The sequence below is a fragment of the Oncorhynchus mykiss genome, chromosome 2 (assembly GCF_013265735.2).
Source record: "Oncorhynchus mykiss isolate Arlee chromosome 2, USDA_OmykA_1.1, whole genome shotgun sequence".
Lineage (NCBI taxonomy): Eukaryota > Metazoa > Chordata > Actinopteri > Salmoniformes > Salmonidae > Oncorhynchus > Oncorhynchus mykiss.
Window position 1 is genome coordinate 71,961,168 of NC_048566.1, and position 21,917 is coordinate 71,983,084.

Sequence of the window (21,917 nt, forward strand, 5' to 3'; positions counted from 1 at the left end):
TAGCTTTAGCACCCTCACGACCACAAAAGACAAGCACTAGAGCCTCCATACTCAACTGGCGGACCGGATCTGGACCCAGAACAGGGTCAATACACACTGCAGGTTTTTATTTTTTTATTTTTTTACATGTATCGAGCTTCGACCTCTTGTATCATATAAACACACAGAAGACATGGAAAAATACATTTTATCATTTTATCTCCGCCAACAAGAGGGCTGTGAACAGTTGGGGGTTGCATGAGTTGCGAGGTGGGGGTTTGTTACAACACCAATAAATTACATTATCCATGAGGACCTTTGCCACCTCGGATATTTGTGTGACCGGTCCTTCTCATAATAGTACTTGAGTACCCCTGCACCAGAGTCAGCTCATTTACAAGCAGCTACCTCTTTCAAGGATGAGACCCATTAAATGTGAGCAGCATACCACCCTGCATCCCACTGCTGGCTTGCCTCTGAAGCTAAGCGGGGTTGTTCCTGGATGGGAGACCAGATGCAGCTGGTGTTGAAGGGCCAGTAGGAGACACTCTTTCCTCTGGTGTATTAAAATATACCAATGCCACAGGGCATTGATTGGGGACATTGCCCTGTTTAGGGTGCCATCTTTTGGATGGAATGTTAAACAGGTGTCCTGACTATGTGGTCAATAAAGATCCCATGGCACTTATCATAAGAGTAGGGGTATTAACCCTGATGTCCTGGCTAAATTCCCAATCTGACCATCATGGTCTACTAATCATCCTCAGCTTCCAATTGGCTCTTTCATCCCCCTGTAACTATTCCCCAGGTCATTGCTGTAAATGAGAACATGTTCTCAGTCAACTTACCTGGTGAAATAAGGGTTAAATTAAAAAAATATCATTGTCCTTCCTGTACCTCTCAGAATATGACAGCTACTCCAGCAGATGATCTCAGTAGTGAAATACTGCTCTAACGACAGGAGAGAAGGTGAGTAAATACTGCTTTTGTGGTCTTATGAGAAGAACGATAGTTTCAAGAATTACACAAATCTTGGTACAAACTCAAGAGACACCAAGGCTTTTGAGTGACTGATTGCTCCTCTCATCTGTGCATTATATGTTCCAGTAGGAACATTCAACATTTCCTCAGCATCTTATATGGCTCTATCCCTGCCTTCCTTCGACATATCAGAGAGCCAGAACATCTTAGTGGCTGTTCTGTATGCCTGAATAAGTCATTCACTGTGATTTTTTTCATTTGTATATACTGTCATGTCTTTTATCAATATCTTAACCCATAAAATGTTATTGTGGAACAAATGCTGTAGTTAACAACCTCAACCCAGCTATGACAAATAGTCTGCTCATCTTTTCCCTATCTCCACCTTAGCTTTAGGTGTTGAAGTGGAAGGACTGCAGGTATTTTATGTCTGCATCAGCTTTTTTATTGTTTCCAGGAAGTAGAGGGACAGACACCCCCAGGTGCAAGCGTGTCAGCACACAGGTTGAGGAGGGAGACAAAAACACACATAAAGGGAGGCTGACTGATGAGTGATGACTTCTACAGCCAAACTGTGCAAGTTGGTGAGTATGTAAAATATTCAGGCTAATTCTAAGCCTGCAAAGAAAAGTGTAGCTTTTACTGTATCTGTTGACTAAATTATTGTTTTGGTCACCATACATGCAGTATATTATAATGACATGTTCAGAAAGGTTATTTAGATCAAGAAAGTTAACATGTTAATGTAGGCTAAGTTAATTGTTTCTCCAACAGTATCAGCCCTTCTCACACAACATAATGTATGTCAAAACACCTACAAATACACACAATGCTAGAACTGATAACTCTCCCAACAGTAGCCCACATACAAGTGTGTGGACTACTTCAACTGCCACCCCTCCCCCAGAAGCACAATATCCCCCCTAACCAGACATGAGTCGTTAGTCAAGCCAAAGTCCATATTAGCATAATCAGTCTGCTTTCTCCAATCATATCATACATGGATAATATCATTGCCTATAACTAGCTTTTCAGGCACTGCCATACATGCACATGTATTGATTGTTCTCTCTCCTTCCCTCTTACCCAGTGTAAGGGAAAGCTGACAGTAGGCTACACTGGCACAACCATCAAAGGAGTAAAGACACCAATATTGACAGAAAGCGTGTGATCTCTACACCTAAACTGTGTAGGAGAAACTACTTTGATGTTTTTTAACCAAGCCTGCAGAGGTCTCTCTTTTTTTCACTCCTTTTCCGTCCATTGTAAAGGCTCCCATACATACCATGCAGGTCTGCTGCTGCGCCTGATGCACTACAGATGCGCCTGATGCACTACAGATGCAGCAGACAGAGGTCACGGGTAAGACCAAGCCCACACCTGTAAGGCTTTTGCTGTTTCCATTGGTTCAAACCTGTTACTCACCCAGGTGAGTCAAATGTGTTATGGAGTAGGTTAGGTAGGTTAGTGTTATCATAATTACACACTACACTACACTTTAATACTCCAGGTGGTAGCACCAACTGGGTCAGGTTATGCTCTGCCAGGAAGCCTTGATGATTACTCAGGTGTTGGCTATCAGATTGATTGTGAATCAGAGAGAGGTGGCTGAAAGCCTCAGCTGGCATTTGTCTGTTTTGGGCTTAATTAACCTCTCTAGTTTAGGCATGCTTCTTTGTAGTTATTTTTGTATACATTTATTTTGGTCACCTTGAAACACGATAACCCACTTGCGCTAGCCGACACAGAAGTCAAGGCGGAGCTAGCCCTGGACCCAGGTAAGGATGCTGTGCCATGGGTACATGCATCCAACACGGTCCACATACCCTGACTTCTGCACACACCTAGTCAGGTTACAGACCAGTTAGCTAGGCCTAAGACCCCTAGATGAGTGCAACAATATTAGCTGGCTTGTTAATTGGTTTTGTAACAAATGCCCTGATGCATCCAGTCATAATACACAATGGATGGCTAATATTTACTCTCAAAACAAAAGGGGTGAAAGTGAAATATATTACTCAGTATACAGTATATGCCTGAGCTGGTTATGACTTGATATGTGACAATTCATTTCAGGCATTGTGATGTGTGCTGATGTATTCCAACTCCCACCCCTTCTACCAGTATTACCTTACCTCCATGTTGTTCTATCCTCATTGTAACCGAAGATTCCTTACTTGCCACAATATTGCCGCTGTACAAAATGTTGTGCATGCCGGGGCTTGCTTTTTGAGTCTGCCATTCTGCCATATACAAAGGCAGTGCTCATCCCAGTTTTGTGTTCAGGATTAAGAGAGCAGATATGCTGAAGCCACATCGAGTGCCACGTTCAAATTATTGCTTCCGTTTTCCCACACTCACATTTACAGGTAAAGCTTTAGAATTGTGTAAGTGTCTGAATTTGACACTCACTCAGATATTCCCACCTGGAGCTATAAAAGTGATCTTAAATGGAGCTACAGCAGCCATGTTTCCGAGATTAGAAATGCAGGCAAAATATTCTGCAGAAAGTGATGTGAAATACTAATTGGGTCTGTATTGAAGCAGTTTGGGTTTAACATTATATTAAGGGGTTTATCAGTATACTCACAGAGCAGAGCAATTCCAGGTGGTTCTCCCTGTTCTCCAGGTAAAGCACAGTGCAGGCTGCCAGGTCCAATCACTGCTAAACACTCCTGCCACAACCCAGAAAGTGAAAGCCCAGCAATAAAGACAGCTGGGCTGCATTAATGGCTTGCTCCTTCCACGTTTCTGGAGCAACTTGTTGAAGTTTGCAGCTCACAACAGGGTTCACTTTTAGCTCTTGCACCAAACCTCTACAGCCACAGTTTCTGGCCCAGGTTTAGATTGGGGGAGAGCCTGTGGAAATGAGTAATTTCCCAGTTTTGACACAAAGGCTCTCTGTCTCCATCTTGGCTTATTGGGGGTCAAGCAAGACATGTCCAGCATGAAAGATTCACAGACCAACTACTGATTAAAAAGTAAATGCAACATACACCTGTTTTCTTTCCTGAACTGACATTCAACGTGTGGATTTGATGTACTCCTGAGAAAACAAACAATTCATAAAAGCAGATTCAACCTATTGAGTTTAACCATGGCGTGAAACCACTGCTGGGGGAGGTAGAACATAACTGTTGTTTTTGCAGAACACAACTGTCATTTTAATGAATGTGGTTCAATGTGAATAAGACAAATATACTTTTCTCTCAAAAGTCTTTGCTTTGCTTTCAGTTTTGTTGTTGAAAGAAATGAGAATACCCATGAGTGAGGAAGGTGTCAGCTGCTCTGAAGGTAGAAACAGGGCCTGCCTGTTCCCATCTCTGGGTCCAACTCCCTCTTCATCCCTCTTCCTCCTGCCTGTCTGTATCCATCTCACTCTTTCCTCACTCTTAATACCTCTTTTTATTTGAGCTGTTTGCCGATGTGGTTCCAATTTGATGCATTTAAAGAATGTATTTTCTTCTCTCCATTGTGCAGAAACTACACAGGTTGACAGTTGCCTCATTGAAACTGGGGTATTCACTTTATTAGCCTGCTATATTGTGTCAAAAGATTTGCAGGTGCAAAAATGACTTGGCAATTGAATGAGAAGGGATGAATGTGTGTGCGTGCGCGTATTTATAACAGGGGTTGGAACCGGTTCAGGGAACAGAACCTAAAACGACAAACATTTTCAAGGATCAGAAACGGAACCTGGAATGAATGTGATCCATACCGTTTTGGAACAGAAACTTTTTTTTTCCGAAGCATGGGAACTGGTTAATAACATTATTACAAACAAAATGCAACAGAGCACCTATGCTAAGCCCTCTCTGGTCATCATAAACTTATTCCAGTGTCTGCCTGCAAGCTGAAAATGGTTGCCCATGCATCTTTAGGCTACCTCCCCCTGTCCCCTCTTTGGCATAGGCTACTGTACTCATGTTACAAGCTTGATTTTTATTAACTAGAGAACAATGGATTAACTTTTTCAGTGCAAGTTAAGAAAACTATAGGCCTAGATTTTATGTTGGATTTATCAACTGCAAAAATATGTTTTTAATTCTGGTGCCGCTCTGCACACACAAGCTTGTTAGCTAGTTAGCTCAAAGAACATTCAAAGTTCCTCCATTCAAGCCGCTCCTCCTAAGTATAATTCTGTGGACCTAGTTCATATAATGCATGTCATAACAAGATGCCCAGTACTTCAAGCCTCCGCAATCCTCTCTCACCCTCTCCCCACCCGCAAACTTTCAGTTGCATCTTGCATCATAGGCTACACTTGTCTGTCCATCACGCATGTAAGCAACAAGCTTGCCTACTCTATCCACACTGATTTGACGCTATTTAATGAGCTAAATCTAAAACAAAATGATTTCACAAGTTAAAAAAGGAATGATCTAAACCAGTACTCTCTTGGGGGTTCAAACTGGTTCACATCTTTTTTTTTTGCTGGTTGGAACTCTGGAATGAAAGGGTTAAATAATAGTGGGGGGGGGGGGGGGGTTTCAGAACAAAACAATTGGAAAACGATTTTGGTTCCAACCCATGACTTATAAATAATCTAATTTCGAGAGAGATGATCCCAAAACAGAGGTAATCATGTCTGTGCAGGTTACCCACATGAAAAGTACTATAACATGGTATAAATACTGTAGCATTACTATATTTATATACTACAATATCCACTGTAGTGTTTTTTTTTTTTTTTACTTTACTGTAGTATACTATAGTATTTATGTCGTTTTTTTCAGAAATGTACACGCTGCAGTGTTTTTGCAGACGTGACTGTAGTATATTGTAACACCTGCCGTCAAGGGTTAGCTAAAAGACGACGCCAGTTACTTGAGGGGAACACTTCAACCAGAACATAGTACACACAGGTTCATGACAGGCCACCTATTGAGTTAGGTGAGTTCTGAGTAATGCAATGGACCAGACAACACCTTAGCAAAAATATACAATTTAGAACAATTGTAACATCTAAATGTTAGACACAGGTTCTAGGCCAAATTAAGGTAAACAGTACAGAGGCAGATGTAAAGAACAAGCCAAGTTTATCTAATCAATAAGACATGCGAGGGTGTGGTATATGGTCAATATACCACAGCTAAGGGCTGTTCTTATTCACGCCACAATGCGGTATATTGGCCATATACCATAAACCCCAGAGGTGCCTTATTGCTATTATCAACTGGTAACCAACGTAATTAGATGAGTAAAAAGTAATTTGTCACGGCTTTCAGCCAATCAGTATTCAGAGCTCGAGCCACCCAGTTTTTACTAATTTGAGGATTATGTTTGTTTGTTTGACACTGATAAATAACACATTAACAAGAGTTCACCAAAATGACTTAATCTGTTACCTCCGATATAGCTTTCTGAAATACAATGCTTTCACAGAGATTCAGCTGACCAAGTTCATGCGATGACCAAAAACAGTGGCCAAACAATACTTTACTTATGGTGAAAACAAATGGTTAACCATCGCATTTACATAAACAATAGATATTTTTTAAATGCAAATTACTTTACAAAGACCTTATTGGAGTGTGCTGCCAATAAACGGCCTGGACCTCAAACCAGCAAAGCCTCTTCACACAAACCATTTGAAAATAAAAGTACATTGTTGTCCACAAAAACATTAGTGCACACTACAAAAATGTCTGCAAAAGCTCTACAGTGACTACCACAGTAAAGTTTGCAAAAACACTACAGTGAATACGGTATATATAAATATTGTAATACTACAGTATTTAGACCAAATTATACAATAGTATATTTAGACCAAATTATACAATGGTATTTATTTCATGTGGGTTAGCTGTACATGTGTAGCATGTTTGAACTAGGACCACAATGTTGTTTTTTTGTGTGTTGTATCCACGGGTGGTTGTATGGTGTTTTTTTAAATAGTCAAATAAAATCAATCAATCAAGGGATAATAGTGTGGAGTATAGTATATTACAGAATTCTATAGTAAACACTGCACAATCGAGGGGGAACCTCAGAGGAAATCCCCAGCGTGAGCTTCCCAAGGACAGCACGTTCAAAACAGCATCAACAAAGCTAGCAGTAAAGCCAGCTAGCAGTCCAATCGATCAAAAAAAATTATAAAAATAAGCACTACATGATCAAGGGATACTACAGTGTGTAGTATAGTATTCTACAGTATACAACAATAATCTAAAGTAAGTACTACACATGACCAAGGGGTAGTACAGTGTATAGTATACTGCAAAAGTCTGTAGTAAGCACTACAAGATCAAGGGATACTAGTGTGGAGTACCGGATTCTACAGTTTACTACAGAATTCTATTATTTCTGTAGTAAGTACTATAGTATTTTATAGTAAACTGTAGTATTTTTTTATGTGGGTAGGACTGGAAATATTTACCACTTGATGCAAGAATGGGACAGAACTTTCAACACTTAATATTTTCTCATTAGGTGTGCATTGGTAAAGGTTGATTGGTTAAATATGTTACAAGCAACTGCATGCACTGTAGCACAGAGAGTGCAAACAATACTGCTAAGAGCAGAGAGGCATTCCTCAATAGCTCACTCAGCATCTTTTTCTGTTTTAATACAAGAAAAACTGCCAACACCTTTATTCAATATTGATATAGATGCAACAAGAGGCAAGTATGGGCAGATACCCTGAGAGTGTCTCTAGCTGTAGAATTCTTGGCTGTGTGATCTGAAAGGAATTGAGTTTCTTATTTAAAACTGCTGTGTGATGTCCAATTTCCTCTGTGTGGACTGTACTGACTGAAAGCTCAGGATTTATTTTCAGAGCTCGACACAGTGATATTGGCAGTAGTGCAAATGTGTCATCAATATAATTGTACACACACATGAACACACTCAGATGTATGCACACTAAAATGCACACACACATATGCACACAAAATCAATACAGCTGTATTGCTCTCAAACGGTTTGGATTCCAACATTACCCTGTCAACTCTCGCTCTCTCTTCCTGTTGGCTTTGTCTATATTCATCCATCTATCTGTCTTGGTGTGCCCTCTGCATGTGTGTCCATGAGTTGAGATGTGTTTGAGCATTCTTTCTTCTGTTAGTGGTGTTTGGGAGAGGGACAGCCAGACGTTCAGACAAATGGGGTAAACATGGGTCTTGGGAGAAGAAATGTTGAGTTTAGATCTTGTCGCTGGACTGCTGAAATAATTTAATTGACAGCTGATTGCTGGTGCAGATCACCTTACTGTAGAGAAGAGACTGATAGCAGCAGGAAAGTAAATGAACATGTGTCAGCCATCTGGAGAACTCACCCAAAACACGGTGCATCCTCTGAGATCAGACAAAGGAGTCATTTTACTTTTTGAAAAGCTTTGCTCTGTTTCTGTATTCTTGATTACATATGAATTTCCAAGCTGTTGTTTTCCTTTTGAGTTGCTATACTGTACAGTCTCACTGGAACACACATTAGTTACACAATATTATTCCTCTTGTTCTACAATCCTTACAGGCTAAATGCGTTACATGGCTGTTTAGACTGGCAATCTCTATTGGCTCATAGGAAACTAATGATAGCCAAACACTTGTATTTGTTTTAAAAAATGGCACTTCATCCAATAAGAGGTATGTCATAATGTCCCTTTTTTATTGGCCAAGAGGTTGTCTATCCCACACTTTACTTTGACTGGATGCAGAAAGGAATCTGAGGGATATTGAGTATTGTTTCCAATTGAACTGGCAGAGAGACAGACTTTTTCCAGTATTCCAGTTTACCATTCCCTTGCACACATTGCACTTATAAAAGTAACTCCCATATCACTCAAGGGAAAACAAAAGCATGCACACATCTGCTAATGTAATTTGAGTTGTATTTTACCAGGGATGGCCCCTTTTGGAGTTAAATAAATGTTTTTACCAGCCAAGTATAAAACTAAAGATATTAACACACACACACACACACACACACACACACACACACACACAATGCAGGTCCCTCTTACTTGGGCACATTGCACATGGAACAAGAGGAAAATGAAAGAAGACATGTCAACACTTTTTTTTCAGTATACAGTCAGACAGATGGAGAAAGGTGAGTTTGGGTATCTGGTGTCTTCATATACCATGTTTAATTAAAGTTCCTGATGAGAGGACTAGACTGCATGTTGAGACAAGGAAGATAATGGCAGTGCGGCCTAAAGGCAACTATGACTCACTGGTATTATTTTGGCATTGGGAGTTATGCTGGGCTTCAGTCTCCCAACTATTGGCTGAGAGTTTTGTACTGAGGGCCTGTCTGTATCAGGTGCTGCTGCTCTGCTACAGTGTCTCAGAGACATATCAAAGACATCAGGTTTCATCATCATTCCTCTGCATCACCAAAAATAGGATGCAGTCCATGCCCCTCCTGTCAATGTTTGGGCTGGTGTCAGCCATAGAGTTTTGTGAACCTACAACCTACCAGGATTTCTTTCTTAAAGGCCCAGTCAAAAAAAAGTGATTTTTCCTGTGTTTTATATATATTTCCACACTGAGGTTGGAATAATAATGGGAAATTGTGAAAATTATGATAACGCCCTTTCAGTGTGTGAGCAGTTTGAAATTTCAGCCTGTTTCGTGGGATGGAGTTTTGTTCTGCCTGGTGACATGACCAGGTGATAAACTGAAATAGTTAATAGACCAATAAGAAAGAGTTTCAAACCTCTCTACCAATAACAGTTCGTTTTCAGTTTTCCCCTCCCCACTCAGACCACTCCCAGACAAGTTCTAGCAAAATTATGGCTTGAGAAATTGCTCTTTGCTAAGATATTTTTGTTTCTTTTTGACCTTCTGAATTGAAAACAATCACAGTAAGATACTTAATTGTTACCCAGAAATTATTGGTATTGAGAACTGCTGAATTGGACCTTAAAAAAAAAAGAAAAAAGTTTTTAATTAATAGAGGTCTATTGTAACAGCCAAGTTGGAGCAATTACAATTTAATCTTACAGAAAACGATCAATAACAACATAATTAAGCCCCGAGGAGAGGTATGTTGTCTCGGAGGGCTGGGGATATCTGTAAGCAATTTTCCTGTAATCAGCGCTGACATTTCCACGGCTCATTAACGAGACAGTGTACTTTATGAGACGGAGTGGACTACATGGGGGCAGTGGGAAATTAACATGTATCACAGAGGACCATGACATCCCTGTCTAACCAACAATTTCAGAAGTTTACTTTCAAATGTTCGGGAGCAGCTTCTAATGGGATACTGCTACTAGCCTACTCTCCAGCACATTGAGCTGATAGCACGTCTTAATGAGTTTCAAATGAATCTGCTCTTCCAGCCACCTCAGCTTTCTACACATCGATGAATTTAAGAAGTCTATAAATATTTCAGTATGTAAATGATCTTGTTCCAAGTCCTTTGAGTTGCAAATTAATTTCCAGCTATTGAATAAGGATAGATTTACGCTCTGAACTGGTATGAAGCAATTGACCCATGACATTGGCTTCAAGGGCAGTTAAATTATTTCACATGTAGACTGAATATGAATGTGTTCATACGGTTATCTTGACAGGCCTACTGCCCAGAAAGGTTACATGCTTGTTGTAAGTACTACCAAAAATACAGTATTTTCCCCTTTATATTTAAGTCCACTGAGGCTGAGGTCTCACTGCTGGATCACTATAAGGTCTCTCTCCCACAGGAGTCAACAGCAGTTCTGACTAGAGCATCATGCACTGTAATGTCTGTGCAATGAAACCTTAAGAAGTGCCTGTTCTCTCTGAGTATCCAGTCGGCCTCATAATTACACAAACACCATTTCAAAGCACGATTCACTATCACCCGAGCATGAAAGCTGCAAAATAATTTAATGCTGCCAATAATTGGCTTGCAGCTGCAATAACTTTAGCTCTCGCTGCAGCCATTGTGACAGGATGCCACGAAAGGAAGGGCAAGCCTTAGCCGCTGCAGCTGTGCACACAGGACAACACTACAGCACACTGGTCAAGTTCAACAGCGGAGTAGAAGAAACAAAGAAATTAAAGGCCTCCAAACATTTTCAGACCTACTGATTTAATTTTCTAACACCAGATTCCCAGATGTTGGTAACTCTAAATGCAAACAAAACAAAATGTTGGGTAAGCAGGTTGTGGATGACATTGGAATTGATCTACATTCCCCAGGTGTTTATGTCCTTGTTGAGAGATGTTGCTGTGTCCCCACTGTTCACAGATGTAATTTCAACATCTCTAGTTTTGATCTACATTTGGTAAATCAACATTTAGGTTGACCTTTTGCAAATCAAATCAGTTTCCCACATTGCTTCAACGTCATCACATTTCATTTTGTTGATGAAATGATGTAGAAACAACATTGATTTAACCAGTTTTTGCCCAAGAGGGTCATTACGCTGTAATACCATTAGAAAGAGGGCGAGAGTGGCTAGTTGTAGCTGAAACATCAGTGGAAGACTGTGTCTGTGAATAGCCCTCTCAAAGACAGATCAGGCACTGGTGTCTTTGTTCAATGATTCCATATCAGTCCAGACAACATTCACACAGAGGGAAAGGGTTTAATTGGTTATATAACATAGGGGCCGACCTTAGTTAAGCGTGAGTAAACAGATCGTAATTCCCTTTTTATGCACTTTTCTTTCCATGCGTCTTCTGACCTTCGTGACGGAGTTCTAAGAAATGAAGGTGTGCCAGAGGTGTCTACAGATACAGCGTGTTCTGACCTTGACTTAATGCCTGATAATTCCACCACCTTTACACAAAACCAGAAATAAGGTCGAGCGAACTTGTCGGTTCCAAGTGGAAAAAGCATCTACTTTCTTTTTTCTGATTAGAAATAACAGCACTGTAATTTATAAATTGATAAGTGCTAGGCAATTGAATTTTATTCCTTGTGATCCATGGAGAAGAATGTGGAACCAGTCATATGGAAACAAACTGAAAATGATATCGACATGTATTGTAGCCCCTTTTCCACATTGAAGTAGGCTATAAATAGCTGTGCCGTTATTCAGAATTTTTACTGTGTGCCCTCACAATTTGCATGGATTGAGATCCAAGCTATATGCTTCTCTAGGGCTGAACCTGCTGAATTGATGTATGCGCTTTGGAATTAATTATATACATGGGCCTTATCCATTTTATTTACAAATTGTATCATGTTAAACATTAGCTATTGTCGGGAGCCACCGTCAGTTATACCCACATACATTTATACAGTGCCTTGCGAAAGTATTCAGCCCCCTTGAACTTTGCGACCTTTTGCCACATTTCAGGCTTCAAACATAAAGATATAAAACTGTATTTTTTTGTGAAGAATCAACAACAAGTGGGACACAATCATGAAGTGGAACGACATTTATTGGATATTTCAAACTCTTTTAACAAATCAAAAACTGAAAAATTGGGAGTGCAAAATTATTCAGCCCCCTTAAGTTAATACTTTGTAGCGCCACCTTTTGCTGCGTTTATAGCTGTAAGCACAGAGTACACTTCCGGCGCCGACAGAGATGGCCGCCTCGCTTCGCGTTCCTAGGAAACTATGCAGTTTTTTGTTTTTTTACGTGTTATTTCTTACATTAGTACCCCAGGTCATCTTAGGTTTCATTACATACAGTCGAGAAGAACTACTGAATATAAGATCAGCATCAACTCACCATCAGTACGACCAAGAATATGTTTTTCGCGACGCGGATCCTGTGTTCTGCCTTACAAACAGGACAACGGAGTGGATCCTATGCAGCGACCCAAAAAAACGACTCCGAAAGAGAGGGAAACGAGGCGGTCTTCTGGTCAGACTCCGGAGACGGGCACAGCGCGCACCACTCCCTAGCATTCTTCTTGCCAATGTCCAGTCTCTTGACAACAAGGTTGATGAAATCCGAGCAAGGGTAGCATTCCAGAGGGACATCAGAGACTGTAACGTCCTTTGCTTCACTGAAACATGGCTCACTGGAGAGACGCTATCCGAAGCGGTGCAGCCAACGGGTTTCTCCACACATCGCGCAGACAGAAACAAACATCTTTCTGGTAAGAAGAGGGGCAGGGGCGTATGCCTCATGGCCAACGTGACATGGTGCGATGAAAGAAACATACAGGAACTCAAATCCTTCTGTTCACCTGATTTAGAATTCCTCACAATCAAATGTAGACCGCATTATCTACCAAGAGAATTCTCTTCGATTATAATCACAGCCGTATATATCCCCCCCCAAGCAGACACATCGATGGCTCTGAACGAACTTTATTTAACTCTCTGCAAACTGGAAACAATTTATCCGGAGGCTGCATTCATTGTAGCTGGGGATTTTAACAAGGCTAATCTGAAAACAAGACTCCCCAAATTTTATCAGCATATCGATTGCGCAACCAGGGGAGGAAAGACCTTGGACCATTGTTACTCTAACTTCCGCGACGCATATAAGGCCCTGCCCCGCCCCCCTTTCGGAAAAGCTGACCACGACTCCATTTTGTTGATCCCTGCCTACAGACAGAAACTAAAACAAGAGGCTCCCACGCTGAGGTCTGTCCAACGCTGGTCCGACCAAGCTGACTCCACACTCCAAGACTGCTTCCATCACGTGGACTGGGAGATGTTTCGTATTGCGTCAGATAACAACATTGACGAATACGCTGATTCGGTGTGCGAGTTCATTAGAACGTGCGTTGAAGATGTCGTTCCCATAGCAACGATTAAAACATTCCCTAACCAGAAACCGTGGATCGATGGCAGCATTCGTGTGAAACTGAAAGCGCGAACCACTGCTTTTAATCAGGGCAAGGTGTCTGGTAACATGACCGAATACAAACAGTGCAGCTATTCCCTCCGCAAGGCTATCAAACAAGCTAAGCGCCAGTACAGAGACAAAGTAGAATCTCAATTCAACGGCTCAGACACAAGAGGCATGTGGCAGGGTCTACAGTCAATCACGGACTACAGGAAGAAATCCAGCCCAGTCACGGACCAGGATGTCTTGCTCCCAGGCAGACTAAATAACTTTTTTGCCCGCTTTGAGGACAATACAGTGCCACTGACACGGCCTGCAACGAAAACATGCGGTCTCTCCTTCACTGCAGCCGAGGTGAGTAAGACATTTAAACGTGTTAACCCTCGCAAGGCTGCAGGCCCAGATGGCATCCCCAGCCGCGCCCTCAGAGCATGCGCAGACCAGCTGGCCGGTGTGTTTACGGACATATTCAATCAATCCCTATACCAGTCTGCTGTTCCCACATGCTTCAAGAGGGCCACCATTGTTCCTGTTCCCAAGAAAGCTAAGGTAACTGAGCTAAATGACTACCGCCACGTAGCACTCACATCCGTCATCATGAAGTGCTTTGAGAGACTAGTCAAGGACCATATCACCTCCACCCTACCTGACACCCTAGACCCACTCCAATTTGCTTACCGCCCAAATAGGTCCACAGACGATGCAATCTCAACCACACTGCACACTGCCCTAACCCATCTGGACAAGAGGAATACCTATGTGAGAATGCTGTTCATCGACTACAGCTCGGCATTCAACACCATAGTACCCTCCAAGCTCGTCATCAAGCTCGAGACCCTGGGTCTCGACCCCGCCCTGTGCAACTGGGTACTGGACTTCCTGACGGGCCGCCCCCAGGTGGTGAGGGTAGGCAACAACATCTCCTCCCCGCTGATCCTCAACACTGGGGCCCCACAAGGGTGCGTTCTGAGCCCTCTCCTGTACTCCCTGTTCACCCACGACTGCGTGGCCACGCACGCCTCCAACTCAATCATCAAGTTTGCGGACGACACAACAGTGGTAGGCTTGATTACCAACAACGATGAGACGGCCTACAGGGAGGAGGTGAGGGCCCTCGGAGTGTGGTGTCAGGAAAACAACCTCACACTCAACGTCAACAAAACTAAGGAGATGATTGTGGACTTCAGGAAACAGCAGAGGGAACACCCCCCTATCCACATCGATGGAACAGTAGTGGAGAGGGTAGCAAGTTTTAAGTTCCTCGGCATACACATCACAGACAAACTGAATTGGTCCACTCACACAGACAGTATCGTGAAGAAGGCGCAGCAGCGCCTCTTCAACCTCAGGAGGCTGAAGAAATTCGGCTTGTCACCAAAAGCACTCACAAACTTCTACAGATGCACAATCGAGAGCATCCTGGCGGGCTGTATCACCGCCTGGTATGGCAACTGCACCGCCCTCAACCGTAAGGCTCTCCAGAGGGTAGTGAGGTCTGCACAACGCATCACCGGGGGCAAACTACCTGCCCTCCAGGACACCTACACCACCCGATGTCACAGGAAGGCCATAAAGATCATCAAGGACATCAACCACCCGAGCCACTGCCTGTTCACCCCGCTATCATCCAGAAGGCGAGGTCAGTACAGGTGCATCAAAGCTGGGACCGAGAGACTGAAAAACAGCTTCTATCTCAAGGCCATCAGACTGTTAAACAGCCACCACTAACACTGAGTGGCTGCTGCCAACACACTGACACTGACTCAACTCCAGCCACTTTAATAATGGGAATTGATGGGAAATTATGTAAATATATCACTAGCCACTTTAAACAATGCTACCTTATATAAATGTTACTTACCCTACATTATTCATCTCATATGCATACGTATATACTGTACTCTATATCATCGACGGTATCCTTATGTAATACATGTATCACTAGCCACTTTATACTATACTATGCCACTTTGTTTACATACTCATCTCATTTGTACATACTGTACCCGATACCATCTACTGTATCTTGCCTATGCTGCTCTGTACCATCACTCATTCATATATCCTTATGTACATATTCTTTATCCCCTTACACTGTGTACAAGACAGTAGTTTTGGAATTGTTAGATAGATTACTTGTTATTACTGCATTGTCGGAACTAGAAGCACAAGCATTTCGCTACACTCGCATTAACATCTGCTAACCATGTGTATGTGACAAATAAAATTTGATTTGATTTGATTTTAAGTCGCTTGGGGTATGTCTCTATCAGTTTTGCACATCGAGAGACTGACATTTTTTCCCATTCCTCCTTGCAAAACAGCTCGAGCTCAATGAGGTTGGATGGAGAGCATTTGTGAACAGCAGTTTTCAGTTCTTTCCACAAATTCTCGATTGGATTCAGGTCTGGACTTTGACTTGGCCATTCTAACACCTGGATATGTTTATTTTTGAACCATTCCATTGTAGATTTTGCTTTATGTTTTGGATCATTGTCTTATTGGAAGACAAATCTCCGTCCCAGTCTCAGGTCTTTTGCAGACTCCATCAGGTTTTCTTCCAGAATGGTCCTGTATTTGGCTCCATCCATCTTCCCATCAATTTTAACCATCTTCCCTGTCCCTGCTGAAGAAAAGCAGGCCCAAACCATGATGCTGCCACCACCATGTTTGACAGTGGGGATGGTGTGTTCAGCTGTGTTGCTTTTACGCCAAACATAACGTTTTGCATTGTTGCCAAAAAGTTCAATTTTGGTTTCATCTGACCAGAGCACCTTCTTCCACATGTTTGGTGTGTCTCCCAGGTGGCTTGTGGCAAACTTTAAACAACACTTTTTATGGATATCTTTAAGAAATGGCTTTCTTCTTGCCACTCTTCCATAAAGGCCAGATTTGTGCAATATACGACTTGATTGTTGTCCTATGGACAAGAGTCTCCCACCTCAGCTGTAGATCTCTGCAGTTCATCCAGAGTGATCATGGGCCTCTTGGCTGCATCTCTGATCAGTCTTCTCCTTGTATGAGCTGAAAGTTTAGAGGGACGGCCAGGTCTTGGTAGATTTGCAGTGGTCTGATACTCCTTCCATTTCAATATTATCGCTTGCACAGTGCTCCTTGGGATGTTTAAAGCTTGGGAAATCTTTTTGTATCCAAATCCAGCTTTAAACTTCTTCACAACAGTATCTCGGACCTGCCTGGTGTGTTCCTTGTTCTTCATGATGTTCTCTGCGCTTTTAACGGACCTCTGAGACTATCACAGTGCAGGTGCATTCATACGGAGACTTGATTACACACAGGTGGATTGTATTTATCATCATTAGTCATTTAGGTCAACATTGGATCATTCAGAGATCCTCACTGAACTTCTGGAGAGAGTTTGCTGCACTGAAAGTAAAGGGGCTGAATAATTTTGCCAGCCCAATTTTTCAGTTTTTGATTTGTTAAAAAAGTTTGAAATATCCAATAAATGTCGTTCCACTTCATGATTGTGTCCCACTTGTTGTTGATTCTTCACAAAAAAATACAGTTTTATATCTTTATGTTTGAAGCCTGAAATGTGGCAAAAGGTCGCAAAGTTCAAGGGGGCCGAATACTTTCGCAAGGCACTGTAACTGTCACTTTAGAGTTTGTTTTCTTACATTTGGCCTCATTCCATTCAGATACGTTTATTTCCTTTGTCACATCCGTGTAGTTGTTCCTGAGGGTAGCTAGCATTATTGGATCATATTAGGTGAACGTTGTGCATTAATTTTGGAACTCCGACCACACGTAGCAGGTTAAACCTGGAGCATGGTTCACAACACTGGACCGTTGTCATACAGTTCCATGATTTAGTGAGAATTATGGTAGATTTATTGTTCAATCCTTTTTTCATTTTTTACCCCCTTTTTCTCCACAATTTCGTGGTATCCAATTGTTAGTAATTACTATCTTGTCTCATCGCTACAACTCCCGTACGGGATCGGGAGAGACGAAGGTCGAAAGCCATGCGTCCTCCGAAACACAAACCAACCAAGCCGCTCTGCTTCTTAACATAGTGCGCCTCCAACCCGGAAGCCAGCCGCACCAATGTGTCAGAGGAAACACAGTGCAACTGGCTACCTTGGTTAGCGCGTACTGCACCCGGCCCGCCACAGGAGTCGCTGGTGTGCGATGAGACAAGGATATCCCTACCGGCCAAACCCTCCCTAACCCGGACGATGCTAGGCCAATTGTGCGTCGCCCCACGGACCTCCCGGTCGCGGCCGGTTGCGACAGGGCCTGGACGCGAACCCAGAGTCTCTGGTGGCACAGCTATTTTATTATTCATAAATACTTTCCTAACCCAAAAATGCCCCTAAATAATCAACAAAATCAGAGTTTTTTTTATCTACCAGCTGGTGCTTAAACGTAGACGAATATGCACCCTGATCTGTTTCACCTGTCTTGTGCTTGTCACAACCCTCCAAAAGGTGTCTCTTATTTTTCAGCCTGCCTGCCGTTCTGTCCCTCTTTGACCCTGCCTTGGATTACGAACCACTGCCTGCCCTCGACCTGTCCTTTGCCTGCCCCTTTGTATAAAATACAAATTTGGAGTATCAAACTATACGCCTCCTGTGTCTGCATCAGGGTCATATCCTGAGTCGTGATAGTACAAACTGGCCATTACTGACCAAGCAAACTCATACCAGCTCCACAATGCTGTCTCCCTGCAAGGAGCCACCATTGGAATACACAAGGAGCTACTTCAGAACCTTATGGAGGAATTCCATAACTTGGAGGAATACCATGACCATGTATTAAAAACTCATTACTGGAATAAACCACAATGGAAACCTCCCGGGTGCTCAGTAACCTCACTACTAGTGATGCTTTTCCCCAGCCTACCCAGACAACCCTGCTTACTTCCTCCGGAGCGCTATGCAGGAGATCCTGGAACCTGCTGGGCGTTTTTCTCCCAGTGCTCTCATCTTTCAGCTACAGTTCTTGTCATTTCCTTCGGATCAGTCAAAGATAGCATATCATATAACGCTGATGTCTGGAAGGGCGCTTGCTTGGGCTACGGCAGTGTGGGGTCAACAATCCACCATTTGCCTTAGTCTGGAGGATTTCGTAGCAGAGATAAGGAAGGTGTTCGATTCCCCTGTGTACGGGGGAATCGTCTGCATCAAGACTCCCGCAGTGTGGTAGACTAGGCAGTAGACTTTCGCACTCTGGCTGCCAAGAGTGCCTGGAACCCAGAGTCCCTGTTTGACACCTTCCTTTGTGGATTATCGGAGGAAATCAAAGACTAACTCGCAGGAACGCAGGAGGGAGAGGTCTGTTCTCAGCCACACTCGCTCATCCACGGTTTCTCCCTCTTCTCCAATTAACCCCGGGATTCCCGACGTATGCATTCCCGAGAGAACCCGAAATCACTCAAACCCCCTCGGGTGGTGGCTAGTGACTCGTCTCTTCCGGAGCCCATGCAACTGGGCAGGGCTAGATTGTCTCCTAGTGAACGTTTATGCAGGCTGAGTACCTGGTTATGCCGTTTGGTCTGACCAATGCTCCCGCAGTGTTCCAGGCCCTGGTTAATGAAGTGCTCCGTGACATGTTGAACCGGTTTGTGTTTGTCTATCTCGACGACATCCATGTCGGTTCAAAAGCATGTTCTCCATGTCTGACAAGTCCTCCAGCGTCTCCTGGAGAACCAGCTGTTTGTTAAAGTTGAGGAATGTGAGTTCCATCATTCCACTATCTCGTTTTTGGGATACGTCATTGCTGCAGGGAACAGTGACACCCTAGACCCACTCCAATTTGCTTACTGCCCAAATAGGTCCACAGACGATGCAATCTCAAACACACTGCACACTGCCCTAACCCATCTGGATAAGAGGAATACCTATGTGAGAATGCTGTTCATCGACTACAGCTCGGCATTTAACACCATAGTGCCCTCCAAGCTCGTCATCAAGCTCGAGACCCTAGGTCTCGACCCCGCCCTGTGCAACTGGGTACTGGACTTCCTGGCGGGCCGCCCCCAGGTGGTGAGGGTAGGCAACAACATTTCCACCCCGCTGATCCTCAACATTGGGGCCCCACAAAGGTGCGTTCTGAGCCCTCTCCTGTACTCCCTGTTCACCCACGACTGCGTGGCCACGCACGCCTCCAACTCAATCATCAAGTTTGCGGACAACACAACAGTGGTAGGCTTGATTACCAACAACGACGAGACGGCCTACAGGGAGGAGGTGAGGGCCCTCGGAGTGTGGTGTCAGGAAAATAACCTCACACTCAACGTCAACAAAACTAAGGAGATGATTGTGGACTTCAGGAAACAGCAGAGGGAACACCCCCCTATCCACATCGATGGAACAGTAGTGGAGAGGGTAGTAAGTTTTAAGTTCCTCGGCGTAGGGGGGTGTTCCCTCTGCTGTTTCCTGAAGTCCACAATCATCTCCTTAGTTTTGTTGACGTTGAGTGTGACGCCTTCAAACGCCTTCAGGCGTTTGGAAATTGCTCCCAAGGATGAACCAGACTTGTGGAGGTCTACAACTATTTTTTCTGAGGTCTGGCTAATTTTCTTTTGATTTTCCCATGATGTCAAGCAATGAGGCACTGAGTTTGATGGTAGGCCTTGAAATACATCCACAGGTACACCTCCAATTGACTCAAATATTGTCAATTAGCTTGTCATGGCTTCACAAGCTTCTGATATCCATTTTCTGGAATTTTCCAAGCTGTTTACAGTCACAGCCAACTTAGTGTATGTAAACTTCTGACCCACTTGAATTGTGATACAGTGAAATAATCTACCTGTAAACAATTGTTGGAAAAATTACGTGTCATGCACAAAATAGATGTCCTAACCGACTTGCCAACACTACAGTTTAACAAGAAATTTGGAGTGGTTGAAAAACTAGTTTTAATGACTCCACCCCAAGTGTATTTAAACTGCCGACAACTGTACGTTTCTGTCTGTCTGTTGCCAGTTCATCTTGTCTTACCAGCGTTTTTCCCGTTTCTCCTGCTCTCAGGTCAGATCTGGGAAGACTAGATACATTTGTTTATCTGCCTGTCCTGACCCTGAGCCTGCCTGCCGTTCTGTCCCTGTTTGACCCTGCCTTGGACTACGAACTGCCCTTTGCCTGCCCTTTTGTACAATAAAAATTGACTGTCGAACTATCACACCTCCTGTGTCTGCATCTGAGTTGTGATATAGATGGCTTCCTTTCATTGATCCCTGTATTCTGAACCCGTTCTCTCAATGTATTCTAGTCTGTTAACAAAATTTGAATTAAAGGTACACCATTATTAAAGGGATGGCTTAAGATAAATGTACTGAAAACCCTACTGAATGAAAACTCCACGAGAATCTTTTGGCTAGCAAGTGGAAGGGTATTCCGTGGTTGAATTAAATCTATTCAGCGCACGCAAGGGAACCACGCCTACAAAGCCCATTACGCACCTGCAAAATCTAAGTCTGAATAACAACTACTGACAAGTGATTAGGAAAGGCTCATGTAGGTTAGGTGTCTGTTTCCTACGCCTGAATCGTGCCCATTATGCATTTTTCAGCAAATGTTGTCATTTCTAGATCTTCCTCTGTTAAAAGCCATTGCAATATATTAGTTTCCACATAATCTAGTCTTTAGCTGTCTATTGAAAGGTATTTTGTTAGAGATTTGCATTAGTGATAGCTTGGATAAGCATGTCAGGACTCTGATTATTTATGATTCATAATGCAACAGCTCACCCAGATCAGAGTAGAAGACTCTATATTTATCTAGTCGTATTCTGTGGATTATCTGCAGTCACCATTCAAGGTAGGTTCTGTTGACATACTCTGACTGTATTGGACAGCAATTTCCCCTCTCATGAATAACAAATAATTACTGTATCTCTTTCACCCACTTATCATTTGTGCAATGTGTACTAACATTTGGGAAGATGCAACATGAATGTTTGATAAAATGCTATATTCCAAATCGCAACTCAGGCTGTTTCTATGACAACGAAGACGAAGATGGGCATGATATCAATGTCTGTTATTAATGTTGGGACTCTCAGTAAACTCATTTCACTCATCTGTACTGAACAAAAATAAAAACATAACATGCAACAATTTCAATGATTTTATTGACTTACAGTTATATAAGGAAATCTGCCAACTTAAATTCATTAGGCCCCAATCTAAGGACATCACATGACTCGGCAGGGGTGCAGCTATGGGTGGGCCTGGGAGCCAGGCCCAGCCAATCAGAATGAGCTGTTCCCCACAAAAGTGCTTTATTACAGACAAATA

General features: G+C 42.9%; 1 long non-coding RNA gene across 1 annotated transcript; it reads left to right on the plus strand.

Annotated features, from left to right (window-relative positions):
• The first annotated feature begins 551 nt into the window (after positions 1-551).
• Positions 552-21,654, plus strand: LOC118937292. The gene is made up of 3 exons (XR_005034536.1): positions 552-1,544; positions 2,232-2,322; positions 20,650-21,654. It is a non-coding gene; the product is annotated as an uncharacterized LOC118937292 (long non-coding RNA).
• Positions 21,655-21,917: the final 263 nt, after the last annotated feature.